We start from the raw sequence: 9,666 nt of genomic DNA, 5'->3' as shown, positions 1-9,666 counted from the left end.
AAAGTTATCATCTAACATTTTGGCAGGAAGTCACTCTTCCCCAGGGCACTTCCTCTTCCTTGGCTGGCTGACTCTTAATCCTCAGGTCTGATCTGGCCTTCTTTTCCTGCACCCTCTTCCCCCAGACTAACAAGGGAGGCTAATTTCCCCCATTATCCACTCTCATTACTCTCTGACATTTTCCTTGGATGCACCTATTATAACTATAATTAAGTGATTATTTGTGTGATTACATTTGTATTGTTTGTGACCCATTCAACTGAGAGTTCCAGTTGGTTAGGGATTGCCTTTCTCTCTATTCTTTACTGTACCAGCAGTGCCTAGCACTGTGCCTGGTGCATAGTAGATGCTCAATGAAACTGAAATTAAGCTGGAGGGTTTGGAGAAAGGAGAGCAGAGTGGGGAAAGGGGCACACAAGTTCAGAGCAGATGTTCCAAACTACTTTGATCTTGGACCTCTGAATATCACCAGTCTCTCACCTGTCCAAGTGACAGCATGCTTCTCTCCTCCTGGGCTGTGTTAAGATGCCCAATGGAAGCACACAGAGACAGCACTAGGATTGAAGGGGACAGACTCCTCAGCTGGAGGGAACAGGATTGAGGGGGCATCCTGACCTATCTGATTCACCACTTTTCCAGAATGTGACTAAGAGCTCATATTTCTGGAGCAAGCTTTGTATAAGGAACCTCTCCTTCTTCCCCTCTTCCCCCTCTCCCCTCCTCCTTCTGCATCCCCTCTGCCTCCCTCTCCCCCTCCTCCTCCTCCTCCTTCTTCAAGATTTTACTTATTTAAGTAATCTCTACACCAAGCATGGGACTCAATTTCAAGACCCTGAGACCAAGAGTGACATCCTCCTCTGATTAAGCCAGCCAGGCATGCCAAGAACCTCCTTTTCTATATGTTTCCTGGTAATTAAGAGGGAAGATGTTTGTTGCTGAGAACATACCATATTGACAGTAATAACAAAAATACTACCAGTTACCATTTATTTGAAGTTTACTATATGCCAGGCACTGGACTAAGCACTTCATATATATTTATGTAGTATTATTTCAATTAATGATCCAACCATCTTCTGAGATAAGTACATATTATTCTTATTTTACAGAAGGGGAACAAGCTCAGAGAGATTAGATCATTAGCCCAAGGTCATACAACTAGGAAGCAGCTAATCCAGGACAGGACTCTTGAGGCCACACTTATATTCACCAGCATATGCTACCTTCCACTTTAAGCCCATCAGAAGATGCCAGTCTAGTCCTTATCCTTAGACCTTCATACTAACTCAGTAGATATAAACTAAAGTCATTTATGGACTTGAGATTGATTGGGGATCTTGGAAGCTGCCATTATTGTACCAGAAACTGGACCTGATTCCTGATTCCTGGAGTCATAGAAGAGGAGAGATGCCAAAACATCTGGAATTACAGGAGGAAGCAAATATAGACAGCTGGAAGGTGCCAGTTCCTCAGAGTTGCCTAGCAAAACACTCCTAGGTGCTGGCACACCTGCTCAAGAAATAGGCCCAGTTTAGTCTTTTTTCCCTCCATGCTTTTCTTCTTCCAGTGGTGACCCTGGGGCTCACTTTAGAATGATGATCTTGAAGCAGGTGATGAGTGAGCCTCATAAGGCCACATAAACCAAAACCAGCCAGGGTGTGGGAGGAGCTGCCACTGAATATAGGCCCTTCTTTCTTGGGACTGCACCCAGGGTCACCCTTAGATTACCACATACAGCCCCTTGCTGAAAGTGAGAACTGTCTTGGACAATGGGTCATGGTCTCCTCTTTTCCCCTTTCCTTACTACACTGTCTTCAGCTTTGTTCTGCCAGCGATTAGCAAAGCTTGAGCTCCATAGTCCAAATGAGATCTGGAATCAGTTTAAGACTACTAAGGTCCCATACCTCATGTGGCTGAAGTTTGGTCTGTTACAGACACTTTCTGGCTCATCCTTTCCATCTACATTGATTCAGGTGTTTGTGAACACCTAAAGACCAGAGTCCAGTTTAGCTTGAATATGGTCAGCTGGCATGCATCCTGCATTCCTACTTTCTTCTGCTGTGTTACAAAGACTAGAAAGCTGGTATACATTTCCCTCACTCTCTTATAGTCACTTGTGTGACTGGAAGACAAAAAGGAGGAAGAGGCTTTTTTTCCTGCTATTTTGGGCTTCCTGCTGGTAAGCAGGATCCTGCAGACATGGGGTTCTCCTGCAACAGCCATTCCAACTTTCTGTCTCTTCTAATTCCTAGATTGCAAATCTCAGGCAATGTGTTCTTTAGTTCCGTTGTTTCAGTGGTGGCATTCTAAGCTTTATCTTCCTAATCATGGCACATACATAGTTCTCCTGGTATTAGCTTTATTGGTACAGTTACCAGGAGTCTATTCCACAAGTGTTTATATTGTTTTTGTAAGCACTGAATTCCCTATGTTAATTTCCTTTCAGTTTAAAATACAAGCTTTGCGCAGTGGCAGTATCGTAGCCAATGAGGTTTATCCGAGGCGCGATTATTGCTAATTAAAATACATAGAGTAGGGGCACCTTAGTGGTTCAGTCAGTTAAGCCACCTTTGCTCAGGTCATGATCTCAGGGTACTGGGCTTGAGTCCCATGTCAGGCTCTCTGCTCAGCTGGGACTTTGGTACTCCCTCTCCCTCTCCCTCTGTGCTTTCTACCTCTCTCTCTCTCAAATAAATAGATTAAAAAACATTTTTTTAATACATAGAGTAGTTACTGTTTTTGCACTGAACCAAACCCTCAAAGAGTTGTGAAATGACATCTTGGAAACATTGGGCAAAAAAAAGCCAGTATAGTGGGGTACCTGGGTGGCTCAGTGGGTTAAGCCTCTGCCTTCAGCTCAGGTCGTGATCCCAGGGTCCTAGGATTGAGCTCCACATCGGGCTCTCTGCGCAGCAGGGAGCCTGCTTCCCCCTCTCTCTCTGCCTGCCTCTCTGCCTACTTGTGATCTCTCTCTCTGTCAAATAAATAAATAAAATCTTAAAAAAAAAAAACCAGTATGGTGAAGGGTAGGAAGCCAGTTGAGCAGAGACACAAATACATTATCATAAATCAGCTTCTCTTACTGACTAACAGCAGGGTTTCCCATTCAGAGAAAAAGAAGATAGAGGCAGGGGCAGAGAAGGAAGATAGGTAGGCAAAGAAACAGACTTCTATATTAAGTGTAGTAAGGCTTATACATAGGGGGAAAACAAGCAAATAAGCACACAGTTCAAATATGACAGTTCAGGGATGCCTGGGTGGCTCAGTCAGTTAAGCATCTGCCTTCGGTTCAGGTCATGATCCTGGGGTCCTCGGATTGAGTCCCACATTAGGCTTCTTACCCAGTGAGGAACCTGCTTCTCCCTCTGCCTGCTGCTCCCCCTTTTTGTGCTCTCTCTCTCTCTGACAAATAAATATATAAAATCTTCAAATACGAGTGTTCATATAGACCGACTGCTGAATGTGAACCCTTAGACACACACACAGAGTACAACTCAGGATTCTCTCTCCTCATTTGAAAATCCAACCCCTTTATTCCCTTTGATGGCCCCAAATGGGATTAAGAATGATGTAGAAGGTGAAAGATGCATGTGAGTTAGGAGGATAAGAATCAAAGTGAGGTGATTAGACTACAGTGAATGAAGGAAGAATGGAGTGGGAATAATGAAGGAAGAACTAGAAGTAGGTGGGAGGGTATAATGAGAGTGAACTTAAATTGAAAGGAGGGATGGAGGTGAATGAAAGGGTGTTTTAAGGAAGATAAGCAAACAAACCAACCTCCTCATTCCTGGATAACTTCATCTCGATTGCACAGTATTGGAAAATACTAGGCATTAGATATACATTTACTGAACTGGAGAACAAAATTAGGGAGGATGGGGGAGGCAGGATCACACAGGATTGTTTTGTGTTGGGTGGTTGTGTGTTGGGTTATGCGTATATTAATAACCACTAACATTTACTAAGTTTTACTATGAGCCAGGCACTCTGGTAAGCACTTACATGCATCATCTTAAATCCACAGAAACGCTGAATGAGTCAATTATTAAATTATCCCCGATTAGTAGATGAAGAAACTGAGGCTCAGATCATTTAAGTAACTCATCCAAGGTCACACAGATGGTAAGTGGCAGAGTTAGGATTTGAATTCTAACTTGTCTAACTTCAAAACCAGTGTTCCTCACCACTACATCATATGTATTCTCCTTTGAATCAGGGGTAGGTCCATACCTCACAACCCCATCTCCTAGTCACAAGTTCAGTGGGAACCCCAAAGGACATGGTCCCAGACCTCCAGGCAATAAGAGAGGAGAGGGCTAGCAAAGGAGGGATGGGGGCAGGCAGTTGGGACCAGGCCAGGCCCCCTGTCTGGGGAGGGACCACATTAAAGCCTCATCTACACAACACAAAGAAAAACAATTTGAAACTTAATCATCTCCCAGAATTATGATCCCTCCCCGCAGCAGGAAGCACATTAGCAGAGCCGAGAAATGATAATTCAGCAGCCCCCAACCCAGCAGGGAGGGAAAGAGAAGAGGAGGGAGAGAGGGGGAGGAAAACTGAAACAGAGGCATGAGGGAGAGACTGGGGGCAGGGAGAGGCAGGGCCTGACACCTCATGGTTATTTCTTCTGCCCCTACTGGAGACAAAATTCCAGGGGAAGTGGCCGGATGGATCTTAACCCTTCAATTCTAGTAAGATAGGGTGGGAGTCAAATTGCTCCTCAGGTCAGTTCTCAGCACTGATGAATCCCCATGTTCAGAACTGCACCCAAGCCCAACCAGTCCAGGTGTGGTTTGTGGTCTTGGCCTGGGTGGAGGAGAGCTCTCAAGCCCCGAAAGTCCTGAGCACCCTCCTGTCCGATCAAGGCGAGGCTAAAGTCTGTCAGGACCCGAGGTGCTGGACAGCTCCCAGCCCCAGAAAAGGTTTGCTGGAAGAGACAGGGAGGGGTGGGGCAGTTCCCTCTCTGAGGAAAGCGTGAAGGCTGCTGGGAGCTAATGGGGGAAAGGGCTGGGGTCGTGAAAGGGTCCTGATGGAGATCTGGTGGCGATCTGGAGACTGGAGCCCTGGGGGCAACTTCTCCAGACACATTCTTTCCTTCTGAGTCGAGACCCCCCACTGCCCCCACCACCCCCCAGCCCCAGACAATGGCGCCTTCAGCCCCCAGAAATGAATGGGGCCTTTGAGAGCTGCACGCCACGGGGTCAGCAGCGGCCACTGGTCCCAGGGCCGCCCAGCCTCCAGAGATTGGAGCCACTAAGCTTGAACTAGTGTGGAGCTCTTAGAGGAGTGATGTATCCTATGGTCTCTGTCTTAGAGAGTGGTGGCTATGGGAAAGAGTTTCTCCTGGATCAGGCAGTTCCCATTAAAGAAGGATTTTAGGGGATTGGGGAGAGAGGAATCTCCCTTCCCTTGCCAGGGAGAACACAACTGGTGTCCCCTCCTCAGGAGGCAGCAGAGCAAGCTGCGTGGGGACAGAACCTACCAAGCTTTTGCTACCTCCTTTTTCTTTTTCCCAAATCAGGATCCCATCCTCCCTTCGGACAGGGCTGGCCCTGGGGTCTGGTCCTTCCTCCCTGCTCCTGTCTCCCCTCCCCTTCCCACACTCCAGAGACTACCCAGTTTCTATGGAAACAGGCCCAGGATGGCTCTGCTGGGAGGGCAAGGCCAGTACTGCTGGAAGTGGAGGAGGGGGTGGCAGGGGACAGGAATTGAAAGTAAGGAGCAGGAGGTGAGTTCCAGCCATTCCCAGGTAGGGACAGAGACCTGCTGAAAACCAAACTCACTGTTGGAGGAGAGAACATCAAGAAGAATAGCCAGAGATATAACTGCATGATGCGATTGAGGGAGAGTCAGGGAGCTCCTTGTTCCTCCAATTCTCAGTGCTGCAGATATCTAGAAGGCCCCCTCAGAAGGAAAACGAATGGGTGAAAAAGGAAAGGAGATGAGTAATACCAAGATCTCTGCCCCTTCCTATTTCACATGGAGGCCCTATCATATCACCTCTTCTGTGGACATGTTCACTTGAGAGAATGTGGCCCCAGGAAACCAGAGACTCACAAGAAAGAGGAGTGGAAATTGGAGCAGTATGGGTGTTCAGGGCTGTTCAGGAATCACCCATAGGCAGCTGGACTTAGAGGTGGTCAGAGTACTAGGAGTGTTGGGTACTTACATGGCATCCCTTCCTAGCACCTCTACTGAGTTGTGGGGCAGCAGGCCTGAAGGCTGCAGCTCCCTGCCCCCCATCCATCCCGTCAGGATGCTGGGGTATGAGAAGAAAGTAGAGATAGCCAAGTAGGGGTTGGGAGCAGAGAAGGTGAAAGAAGCCTGAGGAAGGAGGGGTGAGGAGAAGGGTGAGTCAGTGGGTGTAGATGTGTATGCCTAGGGCAAGTAGGGAACTTCTTAGGGGCCTGACTGTCAGGTCCTGGGAAGAGAGCACTAGCCCTCACACCCTCCCCATGTTTCCACCTCAGGCAAAGCTGCCTAGTGGGGAGCGACCACCTGAAGTCTCAGAGTCCTGGGAGAATGTGGCGGGGCGGGGGTGTCTCTTGGAAAGGAGCTTCCCAGGTTATCAGGAGTTTCAGCAAATCTTCCCTGGGGAAGGGGGGGTAAGTGAAAGGGGTCCCTTAGGAGCCCTGGCTTTCCTGGACCCAAGCCATGGGCTCTCTCTTGGCCATAGCCCCTAGTGCAGCCAGTTTGGTGTTTGCTTATTTTGGTTATTTTTTGATCAGATATTTTGGCGCTGTGCACACTGCCTCCTGTTGCCATGGCAGCCGTGACAGGGGCTGAGGCACCGTGAGAAAAATACCAAAATTAATGAGTGAGCGAAAGTGCAGCCGAGAGAAAAACAAGGTTAAAAAAAGAGTTAAAACAGTAATGAAAACAGGCTTCCCAGCTCCACGGCAGAGCAGCTGCTGAAGCCTCCCCAGAGCAGCAGCCCCTGCCCAGCCTCCGGCTCCTGGCATCTCCCAGACCTCGAGGCAGACCTTGCTTGCCTTCCCCCACCCAGCCAGCCCCAAGTGCAGCAACAGACACTCAGAACCATCCCAAGCACAACAGTCAATCAGCTCCAACAGATCAGTCCCATCTCAGGTTGCATACTGCCTCCCAGAACAGCATCCCGGGGAACAGCTTCTCGTCTCCTAGGCAACAGAGTCTGGGCTATGGCCCCCACACAACAGTGGTCCAGTCATATTACTAGGAAATGGCCTCCCCGCTACACTTGAGCTTCAGAGCTATGGCTGCAGGCATAACAGCATTCCAGCTAGAATCCTGCACACAGTAACAGCACAGCCACCAGCCTGGGCAACAGCATCTTAGCTATAGCCAATCCCTGGTACGCTGTCATCACAGCTGTTGCTTCAGGACCAATAGCATCCCAGCTACAGTCGTATACACAACAGTAGCTTTGCTCTTATCCCAGGTAACAGACTTCCTCCCAGGTATAGGCTCCTAGCAACAGCCTCTCATCTCCTAGGACCTAGGCAATGGCTCCAGCTACAGCTCACCTACGTCATATTATCGGAGAACTGCTTCTTTGCTGTAGCCATTCTCAGGGGTGCAAAGCTTACACTTAGAGCTCCAGGCCCAATGGCATTTCAATTTCAGCACTCCCCTCAAAATGCACACATGAACACACACATGTGCATACACAGCTTACAACAGACTCTTTGGTAATCTGGTTGTTGTTCAGACTACAGCCCATGCACACCAGCATTGTAGCATTGCAACAGTATTTGAGCTGCCATCAGAAACAATACCCCTTCTGTTACAGTGCCAGGCCCTCCAAGACCCTAGTCCTCTTAGCCAGAGCTCATCCCAGGTACACATGTATCACAGCAAGAGCCTACAGACATGAGAATACCAACCGCTTCCACACGTAGCATCCCCCAGGCTCCAATCCCTGGCAACAGTCTCAGCTGAAATCTCAGGCAGCATCACTTCCAGGAGCCCCCAGTGCACAGTGTTCTACTTGCCAACCAGGTCCCAGTTTGGTATGAGGCCAGGAGCCTGGCTTCTCTCCTCTTCAGATGCCTTCTCCTAGTCTCTGCCCTTTGCCTGCCCTCCTTTCTGGGGAACACAGTACCATTCCTATATCTACATTGCCCCAGGCTTAGGTCCATCCCCCACTCAGAGCCTAGCCTGGCAGCAGGGGTAAGAGGAGATGGGGAGCAGGGAGAAGAGTAGACACACCCTGTGTTGCTCTGGCCCAGTTCTGCTCCTACCACTTGGTGCAGGATTTGGGTTTGATGGTGGTGGAGCAGGGAGGACTGAGGAGAACATCTGGGAAATTAGCATTTCCTGCCCAGCTCTGCGGCTGCCTATCTTGTTCAGTCCTGAGCAAGGAATGAGAACAGAGGAGCCTTTGAATGGCTCCAAGCAAGCCAACTGGGGAGGGTTTGCTGCAATGGGCAGTGGGCACATGCTGGGGGCAGGGAGGATGGGGCAGTTACTCTGTGGAAGATTTCTTCTCTCTGGGCCACTGATTTCTTCCCTGGAGCTGTGCTCAATGATGAGAAGAGTGTGAGTTTTGCAAGTGACAGTGATAGAGAAGCCACTTACATGACAGATCCTCCTTTCACTAATTCACCCCATCTCCCACCCAGAACCTCCCACATGGGCTCCTGGGGTTGAGGGCTGGGAGTAGGGACTAGAACAGGGCCCAGGCCAGAAAGGGAGGCTGATGGAGGGGAGCTGCTCTGTAAGAGATCTTGGGCAGTTCTTGCTTACCCCTTTAGCTGGCCAGAGATCCCATCTTACTCTGAAGAGTGTTCCACAGAGAGATGGGGAGGAGGGGAGAAAAAGGAAAGAGGGAATAAAAGAGCTGTAGGGATGGGATAGTGGGGGAGGTCAGGAAAGAGACAGAGGCTATGACAAATACAGGTCCAGCAACCAGTCATCCCGCAATAGGCCTTTCCAGACCCAGTGCCAGGCCTTGCCAGGGATAGTCTTCCTCATTCTTACGACCGAGAACACCCTGGCTAGGATTATATGTGGCAAAAGGCAGGAGGTCATATTGAAGTGGAGCGTTTTGTAGCCTGGGTTACCTACCAAACCCTGAGCGCAGGAAAGGGAGTTCCCAAGCTGCTCAGAGGCCTCTAGATGGCACCAGAGAGCCAGAGCTGAGCTGGAGAAACTGAGAATCCGAGTGTGAGACACGGCGTGTGACACCGTGTGTGACTCGGTGAGTGTGAGTGTGACAGGGAGCGTGTGGCACTGTGAGGGCGTGTGACACAGGCCGTGACACTGCGCGGCCTCGTGGGGCAGGGGCCCGTGTGAGTCTGTGAATGTGTGTATGTCACCGGTAAATATGTGGGGCCACAGCTCCGTCCCGCCCTGAGGGCAGGTGACAGGGAGACCCTCGAAAAGCCCGAGCTCTGGCGTGTCAGTCACCTCATTCTCACTCTTGTATATTCCCCCCATCCTCATTCTAGGGGAGCCCCCGCGTCCCATTACCCTTCTCCTCCCAAGGCCCCCTCCATAGCCCCACCCCCACGGCTTGCTGCGGCCACCGAGGCTGACCGCTCTGCGGCTTCGGCCAGAGGGGGAGGGGTGGACTTCCCCGGAGCGCAGTGGGAAGGGAGGGCTACACGGGGTGATCTGGGGGTCTGCGCGGGAAGAAGGTGGATGTGGAGAAGCAGATGCCCTTCAGGGAAGAAGCCACTG

General features: G+C 49.9%; 1 pseudogene; it reads left to right on the top strand.

Annotated features, from left to right (window-relative positions):
* The first annotated feature begins 2,457 nt into the window (after positions 1-2,457).
* On the top strand, positions 2,458-2,530 carry LOC132028911 (U4 spliceosomal RNA; annotated as a pseudogene).
* The last annotated feature ends 7,136 nt before the right edge of the window (positions 2,531-9,666 follow it).

The sequence above is a fragment of the Mustela nigripes genome, chromosome 12, assembly GCF_022355385.1.
Source record: "Mustela nigripes isolate SB6536 chromosome 12, MUSNIG.SB6536, whole genome shotgun sequence".
In the NCBI taxonomy this organism is placed as follows: domain Eukaryota; kingdom Metazoa; phylum Chordata; class Mammalia; order Carnivora; family Mustelidae; genus Mustela; species Mustela nigripes.
Note: the sequence above shows the minus strand (reverse complement) of the source record. Positions and strands in the feature narration are given on the sequence as shown.